Consider the following 17485-nt stretch of genomic DNA (forward strand, 5'->3'; position numbering starts at 1 on the left):
TCACTTATATGCTGTTTAGATATCTTAATTAAGGACATACTTTCATCTTGGCCTTTTTTTGTCCTGAAACTTTGTAGTTTGAAAACTGAAGACATACTGAAGCAAAGAATAGTAGAATATACACACATTTACCCATCACCAAGATTCACCTCTTAATGTTTTGCTGTATTTTCTGCATCTATTTATCAGTTTACTTATTTATCCAGTTCTTCTGTCCAATTAGTTTAACTTCACCATGTATTTCCAGAAAAAGGATTTCTACATAGCAATGTCTACACTGAAAAAATAGTTTCCAAAAATCTCATATGTATCCATATTCAAATTTGCCATGTGTCCCCTAAATACCATTTTCACTTGATTTGCAGTCAAGGTCCTAGTGTTTAGTTCCATATCTGAGGTCTCCCACACACTTTTCCAGTGATACTGACTTTGAAGAGATAAGACCAAAAATGTCTATAAGGATTATGCCAAGTTTTGGATTGTGTGTGTGTGTGTATGTGTGTGTATGATGTCAGTTGGCTTGTTCCTCTATTTCTTCAATTTCCTGTAAATTGTAAGTTAGGTTTTAAATACGCTTGATGAGATTCAGGTTAAATGTAATTTGGCAAGACTCATGGATGAAACTATGTAGTTAATATTACATCACAATAGAAGTTTTACACTGTTTAGTTTTGATGTTAAGTTTTGTTGCTGGGTTAAGGTGGTGGCAGCCAAAGCTCTCCATCCTGAATATTTGAGTTATTAGCAAGTAATTTGTAGGGGTATAACTTTGCAGTATGGAAATATTTAGTTCTTCAAATAGCCTTTATGGTTTTGTGCAGCTGTTGATGGTATTTGGTGGAATCAGTTATGGCAAATGATGATTTTCTAGTTCTTTCTTTAACATTTTTTGCTGTTATTGCCATTCTTCTGGTTAAGACAAGTTTTCCTCCTATTTTTTCTAGGTTTAAGGCTTAACAATGATAGAAATCTTTTTAATCAAGTTTGATACACACAAGTCACAGGAAAATTGTCAAACAAATGACTTTGACTAATGGGCAAGCAATGTTGTCTTTAATATGGAAATATTCATATGATATTTTAGGAAAATAGTTACTGCGTGTAAAACATTTCCAAAGGAGCAGATAGTTTTAAAGCCATTTTTTATTTTAACTACTTTGGATGGGTCATTTTCTAAAATAATTAGATAGCTCTTCCTTTTTAAAAGACAATATAATGAACATAATTTGACTGTTGATTGCATTATCCTAAAAAATAAATTATTATATAATTCATTATTAGGGGCTTCCCAGGTGGCTCAGTGGTAAAGAATCCACCTGCCAATGCAGGAGCTGCAGTTTGATCCCTGGGTCGGGAAGATCCTCTGGAGAAAGAAATGGCAACCCAGTCCAGTATTCTTGCCTGTGAAATCCCATGGACAGAGGAGACTGGCGGGCTGCAGTTCATTGGGTCACAAAAGAGTCAGACACAACTTAGTGACTGAGCACACCATCATTCATTACTAGTGTTATCCTTAGGTATTGTGTTAGTAGGTGGGACTTTCAGTTCCTACATTAATTGAATCTGAGACAAATACACCTGGAAAATTTTTCTTAATGGTTTACTTCTCCTTTTTTATATGATGTCTGTGGACTTCATGGTGTATCTTTCTCAGACATGTGGTGTATTCTCTCCATCTAATTTGAGAGTCCAGGAAACAGATTACTAGAAATGTGTGAAATAAATGTAAGATTGTCCATGCTTATGGATAAAGATGTCTTATAAATGTAACATGTGGCAGAAATAAACTTTAGTAGTTTTTCTCTAAGGACTTCTGTTTACTTGATTTTCCTTAGAAAGGGTTCTAGAATTAGAATTTTAACTAAAATGAACTTGGTAAAGGATCTCTCAGTCCATTATTGCTCCAGGAGCCCAGAGGGGCTATTGAAGATAACAAAGTATTTACTGACTCAAACCTGTATTGTAGAATGGAATGAGATATGTTTTATGCTATATAGTTGCTTGAAGCTAAATATGTAAAATATTAATTCATTTTTTACTCATTATGACTCTTAACCTAAGTATATGTAAGTTTATCTACTACAGTTATGTTTATTAGAATTCATTACTTATATTTTCCAAGTTACAGCAATTCTCTTATGTGTTCTAAATTTACTGCAAATTGATACTTTTTCTTTAAGTTTTTAAAACTTTTCAGTTTTTTGGTACAAATGACATATAAAGTTGTATGGTATTTTAAATGCATATCTTGGTGATTTGATACACATTGTTAAAGAATTCTCTCCACCTAGTTAATTAGTATATCTATCACCTCATATATTTATCTTTGTGTATGTATGATAAGGACATTTAAGTTTGTTTCATCCTGTATAATTGAAAGCAGTTTCAGTTATGCAGTAGAGTGGTATTGAATATAGTCACCATCCATGCTTTTACATTAGCTCCTTAGACCTTAATCATTTTACAGCTGAAAGTTTGTACCCTTTTACCAACCTCAGTCTCATTATTTCCCCTGGGAAACTACCTTTTTACTCTTTTTGTCTAAGTTTGACCTTTTTTTAGATTCCGCATGTAAGTGATTGCTGTGTAGTATTTGTGTTTTCTTTGTCTGGCTTATTTCACTTAGCGCAATACCTTCAGGGTCCATTCGTGTCATCCCTAATGGCAGGATTTCTTCTTTCTCATGAATAATATTCTACATTCTCATGAATAATATTCTACAGAGTATATATATTCCACATCTTTATCTAGTCAGCCTTTGTTAGATGAGGTTGTTTCCGTATCTTAGCTGTTGTAACTAATGCTGCAATGGATGTGGGAGTGCAGATATCTCTCCAGTATCCTGTTTTCATCCCCTTTGGATATATACCCAGCAGTGAAATTGCTTCATAGTATGGTAGTTCTAAATGCTTGTTCAGTCACGTCCTACTCTTCGCAACCCCATGGACTCTAGCTTGCCAGGCTCCTCTGTCCATGGGATTATCCCGGCAAGAATACTGGAGTGGGTTGTCATTCCCTCCTCTAGGATATCTTCCCAACCCAGGGATAGAACCCATGTCTCCTGAATTGTGAGGTGGATTCTTTACTGGCTCAGGGGTAAAGAATCTGCCTACAATGCAGGAGTTGTGGCAGAAGCCGTGGATTCTATCCCTGAATTGGGAAGATCCCTGGAGAAGGAAATGCAATCCACTTCAATATTCTTGCCTGGAAAATCCCACGGACAAAGGAGCCTGGCAAGCTAGAGTCCATGGGGTCGCCAAAGAGTCAGGCAGGCCTTAGTGACTAAAATAACAACATGGTATTTCTATTTTTAGTATTTTGGGGAACTTCATAGCGATTGCAGCAGTTTACATTCCTGCCAACAGTACAAGTGTACTTTTTCTCCACATCCTTGACAACACTTATATTTCTCTTGTTTTTTTGAAGATAACCTTTCTGACAGGCATGAGGTGATATTTCATTGTTGTTTTTATTTGCATTTCCCAGGTGATTAGGGATTGTTGGCACCTTTTCATGAATTTATTGGCCATTTATTTGGATGTCTCCTTTGGTAAAATGTCTATTTAGTGCTTCACTCATTTTTTAATTGGATTATTTTCTTGCTGTTGAGTTGAATGCTTCATATATTTTTGATACTAACCTCGTATTAGCTGTAGGATATGCAAGTATTTGCTCCAGTTCTATAGGTTGCCTTTTCATTTTATTGATGGTTTCCTTTGTTGTGCAGAAGCTTATTAGTTTGATGTAGTCACACTTGTTTATTTTTGCTTTTGTTGCTTTTGCTTTTAGTGTCAAATCCAAAAAATTACTGCCAAGACCAATATCAGGGAGCTTTTTCTCTTATGTTTTCTTCCAGGAGGTTGTATGTTTTCGTGTCTTATGTTCATGTCTTTAACTCATTTTGTGGTGGTTTTTGTGTGTGGTATAAAATAGTGGTCTAGTTTCATCCTTTACATGAGCTATTCAGTTTTCCCAACACCATTTATTGAAGAGACTACTACTTTGTGTATTCTTGGCTCTGTTGTCATAAATTAATGACAGTGTATGCATGAATTTGTTTCTGGGTTCTCAGTTCTGTTCTGTTGATCAGTGTGCTTGTTTTGATTGTTTTATGGTATGATGGATATATGGTATGTATGATATAGTTTGAAAATGGTATAGCTTGAAAACAGGAAGTATGATGTCTCTAGTTTTGTTCTTCTTTCTTAAGATTGCTTTGGCTATTCAGGGTCTTTTGTGGTTCCATACAAATTTAGGATTGCCTATTCCATTTCTGTGAAAGAGCCATTGGAATTTTGTTAGGGACTGCATTGAATCTGTAGATTGTTTGGGGCATGTTATTAATAGATATTTTGTTGTTCAGTTGCTCAGTAGTGTCTGACTCTCAGTGACCCCCATGGATTGTAGCCCACCAGCCTTCTCTGTCCATGTAATTTCCCAGGCAAGAATACTGGAGTACATTGCCATTTCCTTTTCCATTATTAGCTATGTTCTTCTCCAAATATCTAAAACATTAAAATGTAGCACAGGCAGTGAAGATTTCATTTTTGGTAAATTTCAGTCTTCAAAACCAATAGCTTTAATCTTTGGTTTTCTAAATTCTTGATGTTCTTGATGAAGATTCTTTAATCTTCATCTTTTAAAAAATATACATATAATTCTCTTTCCACTTGATGCAGTTTACTAGATACCCCAATTTTTCTTTTAGTATTCACATCAGCAAAAATATCAATAAGAAGATGAATTAGGTTGTTCAGTTAAATTCAACCTAGTGAAACTGCTGTGTTAACTCTGTTCCAGCATCCACTTACAGATATATATCCAAAAGGAATGAAAACAGGGACTTGAATACTTGTACAACAATGTACAGCAGTATTGTACCCAACAGCCAAAAGTGTCCACTAAGCAAAAGCTGATTTCCTCCTTGATACAAAGCATCACAGAGCATGTCCACATCATTATTTAGTTTGGACAGAAAGAAAGAATATTCCTGAGGAGATTCTGCCAACTGTTGTTGTACCAAAGAAACATCCTGTTTTAGTTTCTCGGCCACTTCTCCAGATTTCCATGGGTAATAATTCTTTTTTCCTATTTTCTCCTTCTAAAAGTCGATAAAGCCTGTGAGTAGAATAATCCTTGGTATCAAAGGTATTCCCAGGATTTATCTGCTGAGATACTGATGGGTCTGTTAGCGTTTTCAGTCACTGCTGGGGCATCAAATTACTTTGACTAAGTACTTGAACCAAGTTTTCAAGCAGACAATTCATGTCCTAATGCTTTCTTAATTCAGTTTCATGTGATGATTGTACATGTTCAAATGATGCCTTTTGTTTTATCAGCTGATTTAAAAATAACTTTTGTCTGGCTGTGTAATAGTCTTGTTTACTCTGCAGATCAAATCTCCCTTTCTAACTGGCATATTCAATAACTGGACACTTTTTTTTTTTTTTACCATAGCAGGCAAAAATTTTGTCTTTATGTGAATGATTTATTCATCAAGTATCAGAACTTCACTGTTGAAGCTAGGAATTTTAGCATCCAGATTATCTTTGCCAAGAGCCTTGCTAGTGAGGCTATGAAGATTCTTCTTTGCCCATTTTATACCTGATTTCAAGCTCAAATTATTTGCTTACAAGTGAATTAACTAATGTTGAGCAGAAATGTATGTCAGCTGAAGTCCATAGCAGCCCAGGAGAGGACTTTTACTGATATTATATACAACATTAAGTAGAATGTAAACTCCATGAGGGCAGGAATTTGTCACTGTTTTTGATATATCTGTAATTCCTGTAACAGCAGCTGAAACACACAGTGAATGTTCAGTCTTAAGCACAGCTTGGATAAACAGATGCGTGAGTATATACAAAAATTCAGGGTTTCCAAATTTTTATCTCAAGAGATTAGAACCACCTTATAAATTTGACTCCAATCAGGAAGTTACCATGAGTAACAAAAGAAACCAAATAACAAACCTCTACTCCATATCACCATTCAGGTATGATCTAAATCAAGTCCTTTGATTATGCAGTGGAAGTGAGAAATAGATTTAGATAGAGTGCCTGATGAACTATGGACGGAGGTTCGTGGCATTGCACAGGAGACAGGGATCAAGACCATCCCCAAGGAAAAGAAATGCAAAAAAGCAAAATGGCTGTCTGAGGAGGCCTTACAAATAGCCGTGAAAAGGAGAGAAGCGAAAAGCAAAGGAGAAAGGAAAGATATACCCATTTGAAAGCAGAGTTCCAAAGAATAGCAAGGAGAGACAAGAAAGCCTTCCTCAGCGATCAGTGCAAAGAAACAGAGGAAAATAACAGAATGGGAAAGACTGGAGATCTCGTCAAGAAAATTAGAAGTACCAAGGAACAGAGATGGGCACAATAAAGGACAGAAATGGTATGGACCTAACAGAAGCAGAAGATTTTAAGAAGAGGTGGCGAGAATACACAGAAGAACTGTACAAAAAAGATCTTCACGATCCAGATAATCATGATGGGGTGTGATCACTCACTCAGAGCCAGACATCCTGGAATGTGAAGTCAAGTGGGCCTTAGAAAGCATCACTACAAACAAAGCTAGTGGAGGTGGTGGAATTCCAGTTGAGCTATTTCTAATCCTGAAAGACGATGCTGTGAAAGTGCTGCACTCACTGTGCCAGCAAATTTGGAAAACTGAGCAGTGGCCACAGAAATGGAAAAGGTCAGTTTTCATTCCAATCCCTACGAAAGGCAATGCCAAAGAAATGTTCAAACTACGACATAATTGCCTTCATCGCACACACCAGCAAAGTAATGCTCAAAATTCTGCAAGCCAGGCTTCAATAGTACATGAACCGTGAACTTCCAGATGTTCAAGCTGGATTTAGAAAAGGCAGAAGAACCAGAGATCAAATTGCCCACATCCGCTGGATCATCGAAAAAGCAACAGAGTTCCAGAAAAACATCTATTTCTGCTTCATTGACTATGCCAAAGCCTTTGACTGTGTGGATCACAATAAACGGTGGAAAATTCTTGAAGAGATGGGAATTCCAGAACACCTGACCTGCCTCTATTGAAACCTGTATGCATGTCAGGAAGCAACAGTTAGAACTGGACATGGAACAACAGACTGGTTCCAAATAGGAAAAGGAGTTCGTCAAGGCTGTATATTTTCACCCTGCTTATTTAACTTATATGCAGAGTACATCATGAGAAATGCTGGGCTGGAGGAAGCAGAAGCTGGAAACAAGATTGCTGGGAGAAATATCAATAACCTCAGATATGCAGATGACACCACCCTTATGGCAGAAAGGGAAGAACTAAAAAGCCTCTTGATGAAAGTGAAAGAGGAGAGTGAAAAAGTTGGCTTAAAGCTCAACATTCAGAAAATGAAGATCATGGCATCTGGTCCCATCACTTCATGGCAAATAGATGGGGAAACAGTGGAAACAGTGTCAGACTTTATTTTTTTGGGCTCCAAAATCACTGCAGATGGTGACTGCAGTCATGAAAGTAAAAGACGCTTACTCCTTGGAAGGAAAGTTATGACCAACCTAGACAGCATGTTAGAAAGCAGAGATATTACTTGCCAACAAAGGTCCATCTAGTCAAGTCTGTGGTTTTTCCAGTGTTCATGTATGGATGTGAGAGTTGGACTGTGAAGAAAGCTGAGCGCCGAAGAATTGATGCTTTTGAACTGTGGTATTGGAGAAGACTCTTGAAAGTCCCTTGGACTGCAAGGAGATCCAACCAGTCCATCCTAAAGGAAATCAGTCCTGAATATTCATTAGAAAGTCTGATGCTGAAGCTGAAATTCCAATACTTTGGGCACTTGATGTGAAAAACTGAATTATTTAAAAAGACCCTGATGCTGGGAAAGATTGAAGGCAGAAGAAGGGGATGGCAGAGAATGAGATGTTTGGATGGTATCACCGACTCAATGGACATGGATTTGAGTAAACTCTGGGAGTTGGTGATGGACAGGAAGGCCTGGCATCCTGCAGTCCATGGGGTCTCATTGAGTCGGACAGACTGAGCAACTGAACTGAGCTGAATGGAACTCCATATCACAGTAGCATTGGCTAACTCCTTCAAGAACCCAGAGTAAAATAATCCTTATAGTTTTTAAAAACCAGAGATTATAAGGAAGTATCCCGACATGAAACAGCCAAACAACAGAAAAACTACCTGCTCAGAAAGATAGAATTAGTAATGCATCAGAGCTAAAGCTGCAATACAACAGATAAATGTTACTGTGTAAAAGAAACTTTGACATTAAATAGTGATTGGAAACAATCTTAATTGCACCAAAAAGAATAAAATACCCAGGCATTGTATTTGAGTTTTGATGCAGTTAGGTTATGTTTTCAATCTGCTGATGTTAATAGGAATTACATTGGTTGTTATAGGAGTTACAGACATATCAGAAAACAGTGTCAAATTCCTGCTCTCATGGAGTTTATATTCTATTTAGTTTTGTATAAACTATCATTAGAGTCTTTTCACGGTGTGCTATGGATTAAGGATGTTAATCAGTTTTACATACTGAAAAATACGTAATCCTCTAAGAACTTTTTGCTTAACATCATTTGTTTCTGGTTTTCTTTTGTTTGAATAAAAGCAAAGAATGAAGTGCCTTGTTGGGATCTGGTTCATTGCAGTGTGAAAATAAATAAAGCTAAGATTCATATTATAGGAGAGTTAGTCACTTCTTTTCACCCAGTTCCTGTTTTATGGTAACATTCTCATTAAAATGCATTCCAAGCACCAGCAGCATGTGATTCCACAGTTGTAAGGTGTAATGATTTGGCAAAAAGTGGTTGGTGCTCTTTGGTTGGTGCTCTTTGTTCATTTAAGAAACAGTTGTTGGGTGCCCATCATGTGCTGGAGGATACAGTTGGGTTTGAGACAAAATCCCTGTTCTGGAGCTTCTAAGTAGAATGTAAGGTGATAGAGACTGTCTGGTTGGTTGTTTGGTGGCCAGCACCATCTCAGAGAGTTGGGCTGGTTAGGGCAGCTCTGTGGGTGGAGGTGACCCAAGAGAAGCAGTGTGCTTGGACACATGTAGTGGCCAGCCTTTTGAAGATCATGGGTTCCTGGGTAAGGGAAGAACATTCCTAGTAGAGAAATAGCAAATGAAAAGTATACTTAATTTAAGTGGTTGTTAGTTAATCCTTTTGTCAGATTAAAATAATCCAATGTTAATAAGTAGTTCTACAGTTGATCCTTGAACAGTGTGATTTAGGGATGTCAGCCTTCAGCACAGTCAAAAATCTTGAGTATAATGTAGAGTCTGCCTTCCATATCAGAGGTTCCTTGCTGTCCACAGTTCCTCCGTATCTGCGGTTCCAAGTTCAGAGGTTGAGCCAACCATGGATCATGTGATCATAAATATGATCATAAATTTATGATCATATGGATGGATCATAAATATTTACAGTTGAAGGGTCAACTATAGTATCTCCTTGGGTTGTGTTTATAAGAATACCTTAATATTTAGTTTTTCGGCCAAGTTGAGTCTGTAATTAGTGGATTATGTAAATCAACTGTAAGACAATGATTTCCAAACAACCAAGGAGCAGATTCTGAAGCAACTCAATACTCCCCAGTACCCACTTAACACTCCAGTTTAACTTAACTCTTAAGTTTTCTGGAGTTGGCTGGGTGTGGCCAAGTGCTTCTTCTGTGTACTTCTTAGAATTATGGAGTGGAGCTAATTCAACTGAAAAACTGTTATGTACATTTTGATATTTTCCTTAATTTCATAATGTTACCTGATAGTTAAAAAAAAAAAAAAATAACCCTTTGGTACATTTTTTTGCCCTTATATCCTATACTTAGGTACATATTTAGATATTTATGAAATTAGATACTTAGGTATTTATGATATTAGGTTTTTGTGTTTTCTGATTAGATTTTCTTTTTAAAAAACTTAATTAATTAATTAATTTGACTGTGCTGGGTCTTAGTTGTGGCACATGGAATCTATTTCCTTCACCAGGAAACAAACCTGGGCCCCTACATTGGGAGCATGAGGTTTAGCCACTGGACAACGAGGAAAAGTCCCCTCTGATTAGGTTTCTATTTTCTGTATTTCATGGATATGATATGTAATTAACATAATGGAATATCTCTTTTTCTTTGTGCTTGGTAGAAGTCTGAAAGAGTCTCTGTCTAGGTCCTTACAGTTGAGTTTCAGTGTTAGCCACATATCATCTTTTATATTTATTCATCAGTATAGTTGTCTTGCCCTGTTCTTTTTGTGTGTTTACTACAAACTCCTGGAAAGAATTTTAATGCTCTCACCCCCAGTATCTCTCCTTCACATTCTGATTTCACTCTCATCAGCTGCTCTGGGTTGCAAGCAGTGTCACTCTGCCAGATGCGATTTTTGGTTCACCATTCCTGGTTATTCTCTCACCTTCTTGTCTTCTCTCAGTTTCTTCTGATTCTCCTCTTCATCTTCTTGACCTCTAGGCACTGGAGTATTTCAGGATTCAGATTTTAAGCATCTTCTCTATTTCTACTCACTTTTATGGTGAATTGAAAAGTGAAAATGAAAGTGAAGGTCGCTCTGCTGCTGCTGCTGCTAAGTCGCTTCAGTCTTGTCCAACTCTGTGCGACCCCATAGACGGCAGCCCACCAGGCTTCCCCGTCCCCGGGATTCTCCAGGCAAGAACACTGGAGTGGGTTGCCATTTCCCTCTCCAATGCATGAAAGCGAAAAGTGAAAGTGAAGTTGCTCAGTCTTGTCCGATTCTCAGCGACCCCATGGACTGCAGCCTACCAGGCTCCTCCGTCCATGGGATTTTCCAGGCAAGAGTACCGGAGTGGGGTGTCATTGCCTTCTCCCCCATGGACCTGCCAGACTCCTCTGTCCATGGAATTCTCCAGGCCAGAATACTGGAGTGGGTAGCCATTCCCTCCTCCAGGGGATCTTCCCAACCCAGTGATTGAACCCAGGTTTCCCACATTGCAGGTGGATTCTTTACCCTCTGAGTCACTGGGGAAGCCCTAATTTTATGACTTAAAACACGCTTTGTAATTCAGCTCTTAAATATATATACTCCAGACTCCTGTATTTACTTCTTTGGCTGTCTGTTGGGCATTTTAAGCTTAATGTCTAACACTGAACTCGTGGTACCTGCTTCTCCAACTCCCAGTTCTCCTTGTACCACTTTATGCCTACAGTCTCCCTCATTTCTAGAAATGTTAACTTCTTTGGAGTTGCTTAACAAAAAACATTGAAGTCATTTTTATTTCTTTCATGTTCTGTATTCACTTGATCAGCAGATCCTGTTGGCATTGTTTTTAGAATATGTCCAGACTCTGGTATCTCATACAGTCTCACTTAGTTCACTGCCACTGTGGTTTTAGTCATTACCATTTCTCATCTGGATTATTGCATTAGCCTGGAAGTGGTTTCCCTGCTTCTGCCTCTGGGGTTTTTGTCCCATATGTTTTCAGAACAGCATCTAGAGTAATCTTGGAGAGTTAGATCCTATCACCCTTTTATTCACAATGCTCTGGTCCCTTTCCATTTCACACAAAGGAGAAAACTAAAGTTCTCCTGGCCTATGAGACTGAACCTAGCTTGCCCCCTGTACCTTTCTATTTTTACCTGCTCTTCTCCCCCTTTTTGCTAATCTGGCCACATAGACTTGCCCCCATTTTTCTGTTCTTTCACCATCCTGGGCATACTCCTGCCTCAGAGTCTAGGTACTTGATGTGCCTTCTAACTAGAAAGCTACTCCCTCAACTTGTTCTGCTTTTGCTGAAAATTCACCTCGGCATTGCTGTCCCCAGGCTCTTTCTGGCCTGAGCAGTGAGCTTTTCTCCTGGCCTGGAAGCTCTTGGCAGGAGACAACCGGTACCAGTATCCCCGGCTCTCCCTGGCCTCTCAGTTTAAAATTATAGACCACTGTTTGTTCCCTTCTTTGTACTCCCCATTCTTCCATTTTGTTTATACACTATATATCTTTTTTATTTGTCTCATCCTAGTTAAAAGGAAGCTTCATGGCAACAGTTTTTAAAATTTTTCCTGTTTTTTGGAAAACATCAAAGCAGTGAAGTGAAGTGAAGTCACTCAGTTGTGTCTGACTCTTTGCGACCCCATGGACTGTAGCCTACCAGGCTCCTCAGTCCATGGGATTTTCCAGGTAAGAATACTGGAGTGGGTTGCCATTTCCTTCTCCATCAAGGCAGTGAGACTAGTATAATAAATGAACCCTCATCTACCTGTTACTTATACAGTTAGTTAATATTAATAGTTCTTCTTTTTCCATTTAAACCCCACTCATTTCTCCTTCAGCACAGTTCAGTCACTCAGTCGTGTCCAACTCTTTTTGACCCCATGGACCACAGCACACCAGGCTTCAGTCCTCCTTACCTCCCCTCAACCAAGATTATTTTGAAGAAGAGCTCAGAAATCATATAATTTCATTTGTAAATATTTCAGTATGTATCTCTAAAATAAAAGAATTCTTTATTTTTAAAAAAATCATCAATATTATCCTGTCTAAAATAAAGATACATTTTAATGTTTCCAAGTATGCAGTCAGTGTTCATTTATTTACCCAGTTCCCACACATTTTTCCTTTTACGGTTTGAATTGGAATTGAAATAGGTCAATATGTTCATATGTTCATTTGGTTGCTATGTGACTTTAGTATGTATCAGTCTATGTAAATGCTTACCCCCCTTAACGGTTACTAAATGGCCTCCCAGCTGAATCCTCCTGCCCTTGCAGGAGGTGCAGGAGAAATGGGTTCAATACCTGGGTTAGGATGTTCCCCTGGAGAAGGAAATGCAACCCTCTCCAGTGTTCTTGCCTGGGAAATCCTATGGACAGAGGAGCCTGGAGGGCTATCGCATAGGGTCTCAAGGAGTCAAACACAACTGAGCGACTGAGCATGCACACACGTTTCTATTTCTAATCCCTTACTTCTTCACGTTTAGCGAAGAAACCGGGTTGTTTGTCTTGAGAATTCTGTGTCATTGGTATCTGGAATAATCTATGCCAGCATGTGACACATAGTAGGTGCTCAATATTTTTGAATGAATTACTATAAAGGTACATAACTTATGGTATTTTAGGATGGAATTAAAATGCTCAAAAGTTAGGGAATGATTATCATCTCACTTTTATAATGTGGTAGAATCATTTTGGCAATAAGAGAAATTATTTTGACAGTTGGGGAGGGGTCAGAGTGAAGGGTACTTAGGGCTACAGAAAATGGTTTGAAAAATAATTATAGTATCTGCTAAGATATTATAATGGCTACTCTCTTATGTTTTCAGTCAAGCATTCAGTCAGGCACATGTTAGTATAGTTTTTACAGTAGCCTTTCAGTGGAGGGAGATACTACCTACGTTTTCCCAGTGAACTGAGGTTCAGTGGGGGAAGCAGAAGGAAAGTGAGTGGGTGCTGAGCATTAATGTTTTTCTTCATAAATTTTATAGAATTAGGCACAATTCTTTAAAATCAGGTACATGTATAACTTTACAAAGGAAAGATTTAAAAAGTGGCACCAGTGATTATGTATTTTGGGGGGAAATTCTTTTTGACAAAGTGTTTTTAATGTGATATGGATTAGAAAGTATGAATAAGAAGAAGGAGAAAGCTGCTTTCTGAAATACCTATCATTGCATTTTGGTGTATGTTTTATTGGTATGTGTGTGAGAACATAAAGTTTGGGAAGCAGTTTTACCATGTGCACTTCTTTCCCTCAAATAATATGCCTTTAACATTGAAGGTTCTAAAGATTTGCAGTGAAAAAACTGTTTTAACATCATTTAACCTTTTAGTCTTTTAGATTTAGATTTAGTCTTTTAGTGTCTTTTAGATTTGTTTGATAGAAACTCTCTTTCTGTGAAATACTAATCAGTTTTTCCCAAAGCATGAATTGTTTGACAAAAGTCGAAATATTTGTTTAATATAAGACTTTAGAATGTGTTAAATTTCAACAGAAAGGATGGATAATTTAATCCTGTTGGAGTAACTGAAGACAGTATTCTAAAGAAAGATTATGAGATAATCGGAGAAGGCAGTGGCACCCCACTCCAGTACTCTCTCCAGGGACGGGGGAGCCTGGTGGGCTGCCATCTGTGGGGTTGCACAGAGTTGGACACAACTGAAGCGACTTAGCAGCAGCAGCAGCAGCAGCATGAGATAATACTAAAATAAAGGTAAATGAGGGAAAATACTTGCATTAAATAGGTAACGCAGATATTACACAAAGAGTTCATATAAATTATTGAGAGAAAAACGCATTAAGACAAGCCTAGAAGAGAAGGCCGAGCTAAAAAAAATACAGAAAAGCAGTATGTATGTCAGGGTTATAATAACCGTGTTTCTTTTAAAAATCTGCAACTCAGTGTTAGTAAGTTCTTAATTGAGACTTAATATGAAACTTTTTGCGCTGTAAATTGTTTATACTCTTTATCAAAAGTCATGGGTTGAGGTTGAAAAATAGAATATATAAATTTGCCTTCTTTGACTCAGTAAGCTTGTGTTTTAAAATTTATTGTAAAGAAGAAGTTTAAGAGGGAAAAAAGGTAGTAGCATTATTTGTATTTTTAAAATTATTCACCCCCAAATGACTCATTGTATAGATAACACACAAATTGATGATGTGTGTCATAACGTGGATTCTGTTTGGAAGGAGCGTGTGAATCATCCATAAAGGAGACACTTTCTGAAGGGAGGCCCTTAGAGGCTGAGTGGTGGTCTGCTGCTGTGTTAGAGGAGAAACCTGAGGGGGCTCTGTTAAGAGGATATATCTGTGAAAGTTTTTATTTTACTTCACATCACAAACTCTGAAATAGATATGTAACCTTTATCGTTGTGACTTTGCAGAGAGACCATGCTCTTTAGGTTTTTCTCAAGTCTGATAATTAGGGCCAAGTTTCATAATAGAGGAGATAAGTTCCTAGAAGCAGTGGAGTTTGGCCTTTGTACTGCCAGCGTGAGTTGAATTAAGGCTTGTCAGATGTGATGCCTCTGCAGTACTGTGGTTCTCCCTTCTGTATGGTGTAAAGTGACTTAAACTTACGCCAGTTTTGAGAAATTTAATAAATTTTACTTAAACAAGGCAACATTTCACCTAAAAATGGGCACAATAAGGGACAGAAACAGTAGAGACCTAGTAGACACTGAAGATCAGTAAGAGATGGAAGGAATACACAGAAGAACTGTACAAAAAAAGATCTTAATGAACCGGCTAACTATGGTGGTGTGATTCTGGAGTGTGAAGTCAAATGAGCCTCAGGGTCACTGCTGTGAAGCTAGTGGATGCAATAGAATTCTAGTTCAGCTCAGTCGCTTAGTCGTGTCTGACTCTTTGTGACCCTGTGGACTGCAGCATGCCAGGCCTCCCTCTCCATCACCAACTCCTGGAGCTTACTCAGACTCACGTCCATTGAGTCAGTGATGCCATCCAACCATCTTATCCTCTGTCGTCCCCTTCTTCTCCTGCCCCCAAGCTTTCCCAACATCAGGGTCTTTTCCAATGAGTCAGTTCTTCGCATCAGCTCACCAAAGTATTGAAGTTTCAGCTTCAGCATCAGTCCTTCCAATGAATATTCAGGACCAATTTCCTTTAGGATGGACTGGTTGGATCTCCTTGCAGTCCAAGAGACTCTCAAGAGTCTTCTTCAATACCACAGTTCAAAAGCATCAATTCTTTTTGTGCTCAGCTTTCTTTATAGTTCAACTCTCATATCCATACATGACTACTGGAAAAACTACAGCTTTGACTAGATGGACCTTTGTTGGCAAAGTAATGTCTCTGCTTTTTAATATGCTGTCTAGGTTGGTCATAACTTTCCTTCCAAGGAGTAAGTGTCTTTTAATTTCATGGCTGCAATCACCATCTTCAGTGATTTTGGAGCCCCCCAAAATAAAGTCTGTCACTGTTTCTGTTTTTTCCCCATCTGTTTGCCATGAAGTGATGGGGCCAGATGCCATAATCTTAGTTTTCTGAATGTTGAGTTTTAAGCCAACTTTTTCACTCTCTTTCACTTTCATCAAGAGGCTCTTTAGTTCTTCTTTGCTTTCTACCATAAGGGTGGTGTCATCTGCATATCTGAGGTTATTGATATTTCTCTCGGCATTCTTGATTCCAGCTTGTGCTTCATCCAGCCCAGCATTTCTCATGATGTACTCTGCATACAAGTTAAATAAGCAGAGTGAAAATATCAGTCTGTTGTTCCATGTCCAGTTCTAACTGTTGCTTCCTGACCTGCATACAGATTTCTCAGGAGGCAGGTAAAGTGGTCTGGTATTCCCATCTCTTCAAGAATTTTCCACAGTTTGTTATGATCCACACAGTCAAAGGCTTTGGCATAGTCAATAAAGGAGAAGTAGATGTTTTTCTGGAACTCTCTTCCTTTTTCTCTGATCCAGCAGATGTTGGCAATTTGATCCTTTGGTTTCTCTGCCTTTTCTAAATCCAGCTTGAACATCTGGAAGTTCACGGTTCATGTACTGTTGAAGCCTGGCTTGGAGAATTTTGAGCATTACTTTGGTAGCATGTGAGATGCGTGCAATTGTGCAGTAGTTTAAGCCTTCTTTGGCATTGCCTTTCTTTGGGATTGGAATTAAAACTGAACTTTTCCAGTAGTAGGATTTCCAGTAGAGCTATTCAAAACCCTGAAGAATGATGCTGTCAAATTGTTGCACTCAACATGTCAGCAAATTTGGAAGACCCAGCAGTGGCCACAGGACTGGAAAAGGTTGGGCCTCATCCCAATTCCCAAGAAGAGTAGTAAAGAATGTTCAGACCATCGGACAGTTGCACTCATCACCTATGCTAGTAAGGTCATGCTTAAAATCTTGCATGCTAGGCTTCAGCATTACCTGAATCAAGAACTTGCAGACGTCCGAGCTGGGTTTAGAAAAGTCAGAGGATCCAGAGACAAATTGCCATTCCCTGGATCATAGAGAAAGCAAAGGAATTCCAGAAAAACATCTACCTCTGTTTCATAGACCATGTTAAAGCCTTTGACTGTGTGGATCATAGAAATTGTGGAAAGCTCTTAAAGAGATGGGAATACCAGACCATCTTACTTGTCTCTTGAGAAACCTGTATTTGGGTCAAGAAATGGAACCATGTATGGAGCAACAGATTAGTTCAGGATTGAAAAGGAGTATGACAGAGCTGTCTTCTGCTGTCACTCTGTTGATTTAACCTATATGCTGAGCACATCATGAGAAATGCCGGGCTGGATGAGTTACAAGCTGGAATCAAGGTAGGCGGGAGAAACATCAGCAACCTCAGATATGTGAATGATACCACTCTAATGGCAGAAAGCGAAGAGGAACTAAAGAGCCTCTTGATAAGTGTGAAGGAGGAAAATGAAAGCTCCAGCTTAAAACTAAATATTAACAAAACTAAGATCATGGCATCCAGTCCCATTACTTCATGGCAAATAGAAGGGGAAAAGGTGGAAATAGTGACAGATTTCCTCTTCTTGGGTTCTAATATCACTGCAAATGGTAACTGTAGCCA

General features: G+C 38.4%; 1 protein-coding gene and 1 pseudogene across 6 annotated transcripts in view; one reads left to right on the forward strand and one right to left on the reverse strand.

Annotated features, from left to right (window-relative positions):
• The window catches only part of PHF3 (PHD finger protein 3), a 92134-nt gene that overhangs the window by 36216 nt on the left and 38433 nt on the right, over positions 1 to 17485 (forward strand). Inside the window, exon 2 of one of the 6 annotated variants that reach the window (XM_070376166.1) lies at positions 11976 to 12133. The exons of the other annotated variants lie outside the window; for them this stretch is intronic. The gene's annotated coding sequence lies outside the window, so the exon portion shown is untranslated. The remainder of the gene's footprint in view (positions 1 to 11975; positions 12134 to 17485) is intronic. 6 annotated transcript variants of the gene reach the window in all.
• LOC102285587 (HAUS augmin-like complex subunit 3 pseudogene) lies at positions 4808 to 5991 on the reverse strand (annotated as a pseudogene).

The sequence above is a fragment of the Bos mutus genome, chromosome 9, assembly GCF_027580195.1.
Source record: "Bos mutus isolate GX-2022 chromosome 9, NWIPB_WYAK_1.1, whole genome shotgun sequence".
Taxonomy (NCBI): domain Eukaryota; kingdom Metazoa; phylum Chordata; class Mammalia; order Artiodactyla; family Bovidae; genus Bos; species Bos mutus.